At 40.2% G+C, this 13,389-nt stretch overlaps 1 protein-coding gene across 6 annotated transcripts in view; it reads right to left on the reverse strand.

Moving 5' to 3' along the window:
- The window catches only part of LOC137370556 (atos homolog protein B), a 172,057-nt gene that overhangs the window by 91,187 nt on the left and 67,481 nt on the right, over positions 1–13,389 (reverse strand). For all 6 annotated transcript variants that reach the window (XM_068032728.1, XM_068032724.1, XM_068032725.1 and 3 more), the window contains exon 2: positions 8,686–8,834. The gene's annotated coding sequence lies outside the window, so the exon portion shown is untranslated. The remainder of the gene's footprint in view (positions 1–8,685; positions 8,835–13,389) is intronic.

The raw sequence follows: 13,389 nt of genomic DNA on the forward strand, positions 1-13,389 counted from the left end.
TCAACCCCCTCCCACCATCCCCTTAGCCAACAGTAAGAGTTTTCCCCACTTCCACACCCAGAAGCATCACTCCACCCCGCCTCCCCACCAGTGTTCCGCCTCGGATCTCCAAACGGAGATCTGAAGGCGGGGGACTTCCAGCAACCGGCCAGAATATCGGCGTGGGACAGCCGTCTTAGAAAGATAAGTAATTATTCAGTGATTTAAATTTATTTAAATACTGAAATTAAAGGTTCCGGCTCCGAGCGGTGGGGGGCCACAACGAGGCCTTGCCACTGCTGGTAAAACGAGGCAGGGCCTTCCGGGCGTCAAGGCCCATGGCGGGCCTCTCCCAGAAGGATTTTCCAGGCCCCCGTGCCACGATCAACATCAGGGGGCTGTTAAAATTCAGCCCCTTGTGTCCTCTAACCTAAACTCTTATTAAATATTAACCAGCAAACCTCTCACTTCTGTCTTCTTCCCCTATAATCCTCAGGCTTTTACAAGCCAAGTTTAGCATCACCTATTTCCCTACTTCTTAACTTTTTTCAACGCTGTTGGTATCTTTCACCTTGGTTTCCCAATATAAAAAGTCAAAAATATTTAGGCTGTATTAGCATATTCCTCAGTTACATCACTTACCAGTACTTCATCTGTACCTCACTTCAGTATTAAAATTGGATTGGCTGCTAGTTAAGCTCAATTTTAGATACCCGGTGACATCATAATGAGGTTATGAAATCATACAGGACATAGCTAGAGTGTGGAGATGGGAGATCATACATGGCAAAGTATTTAGTTAAATACTTTAAAGAGGAATATTCTTCCATTGAGTCATTTCATAATCCTACATTCCAAAAGGATACACACGTGAGTGGCAAGTGCGAGATCATCCACTTTGGACCTAAGAAAGATAAATCGGAGTATTTTCTGAATGGTGAGAAACTAAGAATTGTAGAGAAGCAAAAAGATTTGGATGTGGAAGTAAACAAATTTAGTAGACAGAAAAAGAAATCAAGAAGGCTAATAGAATATTGGCCTTAATCTCAATCAGGCGAGAATATAAAGCGGAGAAAGTTATGCTTCAGTTGTATAGAGCCTTGGTCTTACCTCACCTAGAGTACTGTATTCAGTTTCAGGCATGACACTTGAGGAAAGATATAGTGGCCTCAGAGGGGGTGCAGCGCAGATTCACCAGAATAACACTGGGGCTTAAAGAGTTAAATTATGAGAACAGGTTACATAAACTTGGCTTGTATTCCTTGCAATATAGTAGATTGAGGGTTGATCTGATTAAGTGTTTAAAAGTCAAAGGATTTGATCGGGTAGATACATAAAAGCCGTATTTTCTCTTGTAGAGAAATAAAGAACAAGGGGACATAATCTTAAAATTAGAGCTAGGCCATTCAGAAGCAGAATCAGAAACCACTTTTACCACATAAAAAGTAGTTGAAATCTGCATTTCTTTCTCCCAAATGGATGTGGATTCTAAGATGATTGGAGCTTTCAAGACTGAGATTGACAGATTATTGTTAGATTAGGATATCAAAGGATATAGAGGAAAGACAGGACAATGGAATTGAGGTGCAGATCAGCAACAATTTAACTGAATGGTGGAGCAGGGTGAATGGCCTACTTCTGTTCCAAAAGTTCCATTCTGTACACACATTAGTATCTCTCAGTCACCCCAAATTACCACATTTAATGCTTTAACGATAGTGTCTGAAGGCATCTAGTGGCCACCATTTTATTTACGACATGATTACATTATGAAGTTATACTCAACAACCTTTCAGAGAGAGTATTCAGTGCGTCACTAAAGGAGAGCAAAGTAACAATGGGAAGTCCCACTCAAAAAAATCTCATCCCCAAGGTTGATTCTCCTATTAAAATCTACTTTCAGAACCTCTGAAGGAGGTTGCAGAGTAAATTAGTAAGTTCCTCTTCACATTTAAACATTTTTTGGCCTAATTTTTCTGCTTCCTCTCTGGAAGCAGAAACTCATTCCAGTTCCACAAGTGCAGCCAGCCCACCAGTAACTTACCAAGCAGCCATTCATCAAACGGCCCTAGGTAGCGAGCATCAGCAGGTTATTTGACTATTAGGGAGGGTGTGGTGGAGGAAATCACAGCAAAGCCAAATATTATATTCACACAAATTCCAAACATGCAATTTCTAGGTGAAATCAGGAACTATCCAGGAACCCTAGCTATTTAAAAAAAAAAATTTGCTTGAAATATTGGTAATGCTAGCAGGGTAGCACATTTAATGCCCTTGGGACAACAAGGGATGGGCAAAGTTATTTGCTTGGTGTGAATGAGTCACATGTAAGTCAGACTGGCTAAGGCAGGCAGGTTCCCATTCTCTTCAAGATCATTTGTTTTTTCTGGTGTGAACCTATAGTTGCCAGATCTACTCAGTTCAAATTTTCCTTTCCCTACTTCGGGGATACTGAGGCAAACTGTATCACTCTCCAGGTCACTCCAGGTGAGATCACCTAATTTAGGTCAGCATGCAAACTCAGGACTTTCCTGAACTGTAATTTTAGGAACCAGAATATGAACAGCTATCTTAAAATCTCATTAGAAATATAAAACATAACCTGGTGTGCAATTTAAGAATATATGGCAGTGAAATGCAGTACTGTACAATAATGAAAGAGCAATTTGAATGATATTGAATCATAACAGCAATACTACAACATTTTAACCTGTAATATGATCTCAAGGTTCCGAATATGGTTGAGCATACTTTTTGAAAAAAAAAAAAATCTGTATTGTTTACCTTTTCAAAGCTCCCTTGCTGTAGTATTACCAAAGCTCATATTTTCATTACGGCTGCTGAGCTTTATGTTGGGCAACAGGAACCAGGAGACATTTTATAACATTATTATGCTAGGCCAAGATTATAATGGGGTCAGCTGGTGAAATACGCTGTTTTAGAGGTACAGAATACCCTTCTCTCTTTTAAAGGTGTATAGTCATATTGTAACTGAGCCTAGGCAGCTTGATTGAAGGACAAAAGCGCAGCCTGCTCATCCATTATTTGCTAATGTAGTCAGTCCCTCAGCAGGCAGTAGTTTCACTGTGACATCAGAAGTCAGAAATGGTCAGTCATTAGACTCCTGCGCTATCCTTTGAATGAAACTTGCTTTTCCAGTGACTCTGCAGGCAACAGTGAAAACTGGTTTAATGTCATCTAACCATATTTTAAATCAAAACACTGTTCTTGACTAAGAATATAATATACAATCCAAATTACTTTTCAGAAAGCATTTGATATTGTTGAACATGAACATATCCATCTGTAATAGATGCCTAAATGATGTTAATGCACATATTTGAGCGCCTATCTGTTAGTCAGATAGCTGCTGAGTCTTAAGGATAGCAAGGTGGAATAGTTGTCAGTCAAGCTGCTTGGAACATCAGATCCTATTTGGTCATTCCAACTACAGGACTGAACCAAGACCTGTAAGGATGAGAGTGCAGATCCAACTGATTCAAATAATTATCTTTTAAAATTATAAATGCACCATTCATATCTAATTGCACTTCTGTTTAACTCAAAAACGAAATAGTGCAAGAAATGTTAGAGGTTTGCAAACTAGTCTGTAGAAACACCAAGCTCCCTCAAGTCGCTTTTGAACAAATTAAAAAAAGTAGAAATAACTTTTGAAAAATGCCTAATAAAGCCAGTGTGAAATAGAGGGTTACAGTGGAAGAGGGTACTCTGTAGCTCACACTTAAATTTTTTTTGTTGTGATCGAGCAATGACCTCAGACCAAGCCTCAACATTTTCCCACCAGAAACACTCTGCTCACACAAAAGCTATTTTCCAAAATGTGTAATTTCCAAGAGGTGTGGGGGGGGGGGGGGGGGGGGAAACCCAGAAAAACACCAACTGGTCCATTGGGTCTGTCCCATTCAGCTGTATTGCAACCAGGCAACGTGACCATCCACCATCATCTTGTGGGAGAGGCCAAAAAAAGGAAAAAGCACAATTCAGGGAAAAAATAATTCTGGAAGATTCCACTCCAGCTCCTGAATGTGATCAGAAATGAGTTCCAGGAGATGACCATGAGGTGCAATACCCAACATCCCACCAATGAGGACAGTCAAACAGAAGGTAGTCAATCTGGCATTTTCCCCCATATATGATAATACAATAAGAAACTTAAGTGAACTATGAAATTATTCTGCTTAGTTTTATCTTACAAAACTACTCTGGCAACTTGTCCTCAAGATAAAGTTATAAATAGCATTTAATGAAGGCATAAGACAGATCTTTCCGTTACTAACACAAAAGAAAAATACTGCGGATACTGGAAATCTCTCCACAGATGCTGCCCGACCTGCTGAGTGTTTCCAGCATTTTCTGTTTTTGATCTATACCTTTGCCTTACAGATAGAATCCACGATTGATGTTGACCTAGTAGTGGGCACAACTGAGTTTGTAAGGAAGATGTACATTTTTCAGTTCTACTGATTTTTTTTGTTGAAAAGTTATGTTCCTTCAGAAGGAAAAACAGAATTACTAATTAAAAAAGCCAATTGGCCATTATCACTATAGATTCCAGATTACTACAATTTTGTGGGACACAAAAGACATATTTGACAATTTATTAAGAGATTAATTTTGCACCCCTCCTCCCTTATTTTTCAAATTAACCACTTGAACTCTTTCCACTCATCTCCAGAATTTCACAGCATCACCAGCACGTGACCCAGGGAGAGAAAGAGAATCGGAACCAATAAAAAAAAAAGGCTTAAAACAAAACTTACAACCCTGCAGCATAATGTGGCAATCTCATATGTTGAGTCAGGGCTTTATTGTTGGACTGTGCAATATAGTAAAAATAAACTTTTAAAAGACAATTTTTTCAATAGAGACAGATATTTTCTTCAAAAGTTGCCTACAAACACTTCCTCTGCAGCTCATTGGTTAAAACAGCCCTTTTGAGGGATGATTCACTTGAGCTGCTATCCAACATTTCCTTTCGACATCATTTTTACTTCTTGTATTCCTATGCGATCATAATTTACTATCCACTATTATGTTTACTAGAAAACTTTCATTGAAGTACTTTCAGTAGTATTGAGTGCTCAATATATTGGTGCTTCATGCTAAGAGAACTGGAGTGACACATCAGGCATTTGTTAAGCACCAAGTAATTTCTTGCAAATGTACTTGGCTCAATACTTTACTAGAAGACAATTCTAAGATAATTTGATTTTGATACTGTTATGAATGCTGAACTTTGTAGTATGGTTATGTTTTTAAAACGGTGATCTTTAATGCAGTATAAAATGGACATGCGGAGGAAACATGTGACCTCATACAAAATCTGCCCAGAGATAAGTCAGAGGTCTTGATTCCTATGAGAACAAGGAACCCAGATCAAAGACCTTTTTGAAAGCAGAGTGCTAGTTTGCAGCACCGAAAGGACAATGGATTTCACTCTTACAGACTCTCAGATTGTAACCAGTGAGCCAGGGGTTCTAAAATGCAGATTTGAGTTGCAATTTTTAACACCTGAAAGGAAGGCCCAGATGGTTTTGCTGGGGTCAGACTTATGATCTGAGAAATGTCAAAGGCAAATGACTACTGACTTTTGATCTGGATAAACTTGAGAGGTTTTCCTAGGTCTGGGGGCTGAAAGGACGAAACGAAGACCAGCAGTCAGCTGCACAGCCTGAAGAGAGAAAGAGACACCAGTGAGCTGTTTTTGGGGAAACAGCTGCTCTCAGATCACTGATACAGCAAAAGACTGTTAAGATTTGAACACGGTTTGAGGTTTGCAGAGGAGAAAAGACCAACAGGGTCACAACAGATTGCCATATTAACGGAAGTCCGGTTGAACGTGCTTGGAAAAGTGAGCAAAGAGGACGTTGGCTTTGAGGACACTGGGAGATCCAACCCATTGCAGTTGGGAGGAGTTTGGTTTTAACTGCAAGGATACCTTTTTCGCTGAGAACACTATAATGTACAAATGTGATGTGGGGTTTTTCAGTGTGTTAATAAGTTAACAGAAAATATCTTTCTCTGTAATTTACTGTATTTACCTACTAAGTTAATGTTGATTTTTCATTTTGTTATTGTAGTAAAAGTTTGAAAATGTGAAATCTTGTCATTCTTTGATCAGTCACTGGGAAGTTCATATCTCATTTTAATGTTAGCGGTCTCTACTGAGGTCGTAACAATACAGATATTAAACTCTATTCTATTCCTTCTCCTCCTTCCAAATACCAAGCATGAAAGATAGCATATAAAAGAAAAATTTTCAACATGTTATAACAGGTACCTACCAATCTTATTTGGCATTTAGTGAACTTTATGCCCTCAATATTTGTCTGTGCACATATATTGTAATGAGATGAATCAAATCAAATCAAAATATTGCCATGTCACTTGTACATGTGCCATCAAAATGAAAATTGAGAGTTTTCTCCTTCCTCAAGAAAAGCTTTTTGAAACACATTATAATGTCTAAAGCAATTTGGGAATACTCCGAGCTATTCCATTAATTTGTTCACAGGATGTGGGCATCGCTGTCAAGGCTGACATTTTATTGCCCACCCCACTTGCTCTATAAAGGTAACGGTGGGCCTTTTTCTTGAATCGCTAGTGTCACGGTCTTGTTTTTTTTCTCCTCAGAAATACTGTGTGTGCCTTTAAGACTGTAAAACAATCAATGCACCTTTAAGACAGAACGTTCGGAGACTCAGTCTGCCAGAGTGCATTCTGGTTGCCAAGCAACATCAGGAAGAGAGAGAGGTCACGTGATTCAATATTGCAATTCAACTTTTGAAAACTAGCTGGCACAGACTGGTTTGAGCAGACAGCGTTGAGATTTGAACTTAAGGAGCTGTGTTATTTCTCTCCCAAGATTCTACCATGCAACAAGCCACATTAATTCCCGAAGAAAATAAGAAAAGCTTTTCTTTCTTAACGAAGTATCGGTATTGATGTGTTCATCATTGAAGGGAGAGTTAATGCTACAACAGCCGAACTGCTAAATTCCTATCTTTGAAAGACCTTTTCTCCCCACCATCAGAACATTGTGAAGAGTTCAAGAGACCTTGGACTGTTTCTACATTGGAAGACTCCATTCGTCAGGAACGTAACTTGCAAACACTATTTTCTCAGTCAGCTAATGAACAACTAAATTACTGTTAATTTTAGTATATATGTGCAAATGTGGGAGTTAGATTTTTAAATAAGTAGTTATAAGGTCTTTAGACATACGTTTATCTTAGTAGTGTTTAGGGTTTTAGTTTTTTTTGAATAAATAGTTAATTTGTTGTTATCTAAAGATATCTGGTTTGGTCCGCTTCATTTGCGGGTTACCAGAGTGTTCAATTTGGCTGCTTTTTCCAATTTGGAAAGCTTAAAGAAATATGCTATGACCTGTGGAGCGACGGGACTGAATGAACAGTGCATTGCTTCCACTGCAATCAGCATCATATATTTTAATAGGGGGGCTTTGTCCTGTGTTCTTCTAGGCCACTTCAGAGGACAATTAAAAGCCAGTCAATTTGGTATAGGCCAGAGTGGGTAAAGATCGCAAGTTTCATTCCCGGAAGGGCATGTTGGGTTCCTGTGACAATCTGACAGTTTCATGCTCACTTAATTTATTATTTCATGATTTGTTAAACTGAAGTTAAATTCTCAAACTGCCATGGTCAGATATGAACTCATGCCCACTACTTTTTTAGCCCAGGCCTCTGGGTCACTTGTCCAACAATGTAACATGTCAATTACCAAATCCATACCTGACAAAGTTCAAATCCTATAACTCCAATGATTAGAAGTTTAGCTGTGCCATCAGTCTGTTAGTGAGGCAGTTTTTTTTTTGCAAACTCACTTCAATACTAAATGTCCCAATTGCAAAGAGCATCTGTATAGTTTACAGATGTTTATTACTGAATGCAAATTTTAAAATAATCTAGTTATTAAAAGAATTTGACTATATAGCACAAAGGAAATACTCAATAATACAGGGAGAGACAGTGACTGAGTAAGAGAGAGATTAGATACAGCACATTTAAGAAAGGATATACTTGCACAGGAGGCAGTGTAGTGAAGATTTACTAAATTGGTCCCTGGGATGTGGAGGTTGTTCTATGATGAGAGGCTAAGTAAACTGGGCCTATATTCTCTGGAGTTTAGAAGAATGAGGTGATCTAATTGAGACATAAAAGATTCTGAAAGGGCTTGATGGGGTAGAAACTGAAAGATTGTTCCCACTGGTCAGGGAATCTAGAACATGGGGTCACAGTCTCAGAATAAGGGGCCGATCATTCAGGACTGAGATGAGCGGAAATTACTTCACTCAAAGGGTTGTGAATGTTTGGAATTCTCTACCCAGAGGGTTGTGGCTGCTCCATCATTGAATATATTTAAGGCTGGGATAGATAGATTTTTGGTCTCGCAGGGAATCAAAGGATATGAGAAGCGGGCAAGAAAGTGTAACTGAAGCCCAAGATCAGATTGAATGGCGGAGCAGTCTCGATGGGCCATATGGTCTACTTCTGCTCCTATTTCTGATGTTCTTTTTGTGGAACAAAATTGAAATGGTTACCAACAGACTGCATATTGTACTTGTAACAGCCAATAAACAAGCTAAAAATGGACTACAGTATGTCAGTCAATCTATCACATGCACCAGTGTTAAAAAGTTCACAAAAGCAGCTCTTCAGAACTAACCTGTGCGTGGACATCACTTGTTTTTCATTTTTATGCTACCATTAAGTCGGGCAAATAGCAAACGTATGTGTAATCTTCAACCTCACGCAACAATATTTTCAAAAGCAGAGATTTTCAAGGAAAATGGTCTTCATTTGTACCATCAGTACCTGTTGACAAAGGAAACCATTTTTCATTAACTATTGCTGATGCCAACGATCTTAGCATATTAAAAAGACAGGTTAAATAAAATTACTTTCCAAAGCTATACCAGACTACTTAGGATCAAAATAAGCATAACTTAGCAGTTTTGTTAGAAAGAGCAATAATGTATATTAACATTACAACCCATCCACTCTACGAGGAGGAAGAGGAAATAGGGAAACTGGTCCGAAAATATGAATTAGGAGCAGGAATAGACCACTCGGCCCCTTGAGCCTGCTCCACCATTCAATAAGATCATGGCTGATCCGACCTATCTTTGTGTCATCAGTAAATTTAGCAACCTGTCTTCCAAGACAGTTATATAAATTTTAAAAAGTTGAGGTCCCAGCACTGATCCTTGTGGCACACCACTCATGCTGGACAAATCTACTAGAACTCTTTGAGGATGTAACCAGTACAGTTGACAAGGGGGAGCCAGTGGATGTGATTTATTTGGACTTTCAGAAGGCTTTCGATAAAGTCCCACAGAGGAGATTAGCATGTAAAATTAAAGCGCATGGGATTGGGGGTAGTGTATTGCGATGGATACAAAACTGGTTGGCGCAGGAAACAAAGAGTAGGGATAAATGGGTCTTTTTCCAAATGGCAGGCAGTGACTAGTGGGGTACCACAGGGATCGGTGCTAGGATCTCAGCAATTCACAATATACATTAATGATTTAGATGAGGGAACTAAATGTAATATCTCCAAATTTGCAGATGACTCAAAACTGGATGGGAGGGTGAGTTGTGAGGAGGATGCAGAGAGGCTTCAGGCTGATTTGGACAAGTTGAGTGAGTGGGCTAATGCATGGCAGATGCAGTCTAATGTGGATAAGTGTGAGGTTATCCACTTTGGTAGCAAAAATAGGAAGGCAGATTATCAGAACGGCTATAAACTGAGGGAGGGGAATATGCAGCGAGATCTGGGTGTTCTCGTACACCAGTCGCTGAAGGTAAGCATGCAGGTGCAACAGGTGGTAAAAAAGGCAAATGGTACGTTGGCCTTCATAGCGAAACGATTCGAGTACAAGAGCAGTGATGTCTTGCTGCAATTATACAGGGCCTTGGTGAGGCCACACCTGGAATATTGTGTGCAGTTTTGGTCTCCTTATCTGAGGATGGATGTTCTTGCTATCGAGGGAGTGCAGTGAAGGTTTACCAGACTGATTCCTGGATGGGGGACTAACGTATGAGGAGAGATTGAGTTGGTTAGGATTATATTCGCTGGAGTTCAGAAGAGCGAGTGGGGATCTCATAGAAACCTATAAAATTCCAACAGGACTTGACAGGGTAGATGCAGGAAGGATGTTCCCAATGGTGGGGGAGTCCAGAACCAGGGGTCATAGTCTAAGGATACGGGGTAAACCTTTCAGGACTGAGATGAGGAGAAACTTCTTCACCCAGAGAGTGGTGAGCCTGTGGAATTCGCTACCACAGAAAGCAGTTGAGGCCAAAACATTGTATGTTTTCAAGAAGGAGTTAGATATAGCTCTTGGGTCTAAAGGGATCAAAGGGTATGGGGCGCAAGCGGGAACAGGCTACTGAGTTGGATGATCAGCCATGATCATAATGAATGGCAGAGCTGGCTCGAAAGGCTGAATGGCCTACTCCTGCTCCTATTTTCTATGTTTCTATAAGCACTTGAATTGTAACTTACATTTTTGCAATCTATCAGTTTGTATACATACTTAACTTACACCAAATTTCTATGTACTCAACTGGAAATTTGAAAAAGATGCCTAGAGATTGATTTCAGTTACTGAAATCATTCACATTATTTTTACAATAGTCACTGCAGAACTTTAAAGCTTTTTTTCAACCTGCCAGTGAACAGCTTTCATGCCGAGAAAGCACAATAGTTAATTCCAGACTGGAATCTATCTGCATACTGTTCCAGGAGAAACTAAAAATGAAAAGCATATAAAAGTGTACAGTCTTACCGAAATTAATGCTGTAACAATGTAAAATTTGCGTGGGATGGAATCTCTCCAGCTTTTTTCAACTTCTTATTGGTTGTGTTCCACTAACTGGAAGCAGCTCTTCAAAAGGCTTGTGCCTCCTGACATTTTGTAGCCAATTCATTGTGGTCTGGCTGTTGTGTACTTTGGAAACGTAACAGCAGCTGACACAAAAATCTGACAATTAAGGCATTGCTGAAATGGGTCTTTTGTGTTCTTAAAACAGGTTTGAAAGAAGTTTTGCTGAATTATTACCCTACATACATGCTGCTGGTGAGTGAACTAAACAAAAAAAAGGTGAAAGAAGTGGGACAAAAGACCTACCATAGTTTAAAGTATTTTCAAATTGAGTGACAACCACAAATGGGATTTTAATTATCTTTGGAGAAAGAGGGTAGAATAATGGGCAATGTTTGTGAGTTACTCCAAACCAGTTACAAGAATAATATTCTAATCGTTGGTAAAAGTTATTTTTGGTTCATAGACTCAGTGGCCTCCACTGCAGCAATCAAATTCACATCAAATTCTTTGGAGATCTCATAGAAGAGATTTTCTTGTTTAAAAGAAATTGTAAAAACATTCAATCGGACTAAAAAAAACTAAAGATCGTTTAAATAACCACTCCTCCTCCAAACAATGATCTACATCTACTCCCACTCCATTCGTCTCACATTGTAGCCGACATTACCCTGCATTCGCTGGAATCCTAGTATCATTTGGAACACAAGCAGCTTGATGACACTCAAAGAATGGCAATAAGCAGGTGCACTTCCCACAGAATGTCTGTTAAATCAGCTTCTTCCACCACAGATGGAGCACCAACATGCAGCCCCACCACTGATGACCATGCGTCTTCGGTTTCACGCTCTGAAATTTTCTCCCTAAGCCATTCCACCTTTCCTCCTTCAAAGACCCTTCTTAAACCCACATCTGACCAATCTTTGAGTGACCACTCTGAATAACTGCCTCCTTTGGCTCATCGTTCACTTTTTCCTATGAATGTGAAATATCGAAATATTTTTCTGAATTCTAAGCACAATAAATACAAGTTGTTATAATATTCCGTCCGGCAGTATAGCTTAAAACAGACAAAACTGCTGCTCGCCCATATAAGGGCTACTTGAGAAAAAGCTACAATATTCTGGTTGTCAACTAACGATTCTAATAATTTTAAAATACACCTCCCTATTTTGTCTTTCCTCCAAAAGCACTTAACTACATCCCAAAGAAGATCAATAACAGAAAATTTCAACTTTCATAAATATAAAACCAGGACTGGGGAGGGGGATGGGGAAAGTAAGAAGACGTGGATTTTAGTAAAAAAAAAGGTTTCATGAACCATCAATGGCTAAGTGGATAAATGCACCATCTGTGGGCTTGAACGACGTCCATCAGGAAGGATCCAAGTTAAATCCTTGGTCTATGCCAACTTAGTTGATTTCAGCTAGCAAGGGAGGTATAGAACTGTATTGGATCAGTATCCCAAGCTCGAGAGAGAACAGGGAAAGGGAGAAAGTGCCAAAGAAAAAATGCCAGACTTCCAACTGTTGATTACAATCTAATGCATTCTAGTGGCAAGTGTATGTGTGAACATCCGGCACCAGAAGTGACCAGCTCTGCTATGAGCACCATCAGGTCACACGGGATTAAGAGCCTACCAATACTAGACTCTCAAACAAAATATAACCCTCTTAGATTAAATTCCAGACAGCTACCACCATCCATTGAACTGCAACCCAGCACATCAGAACACCTCTAGGTAAGGAAGCAAAACAAAAGATAAGATTTCCAAAGAAAGGGTGGGAGGGGAAGAATTTTTTTTTTTAAAGAAGGAAAAAAGGATTCTTACAGCTCCAATTTAAGCCCGACATCATACAAGCGCTTTTTTCATGATTTGTTACCATTTGAATCATGACCTTCCCCCATACTTAGTTTCTTCATTAAATTTTTCTGCATTTTCAATAATGCATAATATGAACTATTGAAGTGGAAGGACTGAGTTTCAAGATAAATGCAAAAATACAGAGATTCAGAGGAATTGAATAAACCATGGCCAGAATTTTACAGTGGGCAGACGGGAGCCGGACTCCGACATAAATGTCAGTGACGAACCCGCTCCCGCCCAGCCTGGGGATCCATCCCGTATTTTACGGGTCCCCAGGCTTTAATTGTTCCAAGGCGGGACTTCCACCCACTTGAGGGAGGAGGTCCCGCCACAGTGAGCTGCCGGACAATTAGTGGGCCAGCAGCTCTTAGTCCCAGCAGCGCCACCGGGAGCGGTGGTCCCTGCTGGGTCTGCAGCCCAGCCGACACCATGGACCCGAGAGAGTGGGTAAGTTTGGGTTGCCTCACCTGGGGGATCGGTTGTGCCCTGGTGAGGCTAGGATGGTCGTTTGGGGGAAGGGGGGCGTCTTGGATCCCGGGGGTGGGTTGGGAGGCAGGGGTAGCCCTCAATCGGGCACCCTGTGCCCGACTGCCATGCCCACCACCCAGGACACAGAAAGGCCGGCAGCTATCGCTGGGCGGCCTTTCACGTCCCCAGCACACCCATTTGCCATGGG

Source organism: Heterodontus francisci, chromosome 1 (genome assembly GCF_036365525.1).
Source record: "Heterodontus francisci isolate sHetFra1 chromosome 1, sHetFra1.hap1, whole genome shotgun sequence".
In the NCBI taxonomy this organism is placed as follows: Eukaryota; Metazoa; Chordata; class Chondrichthyes; order Heterodontiformes; family Heterodontidae; genus Heterodontus; species Heterodontus francisci.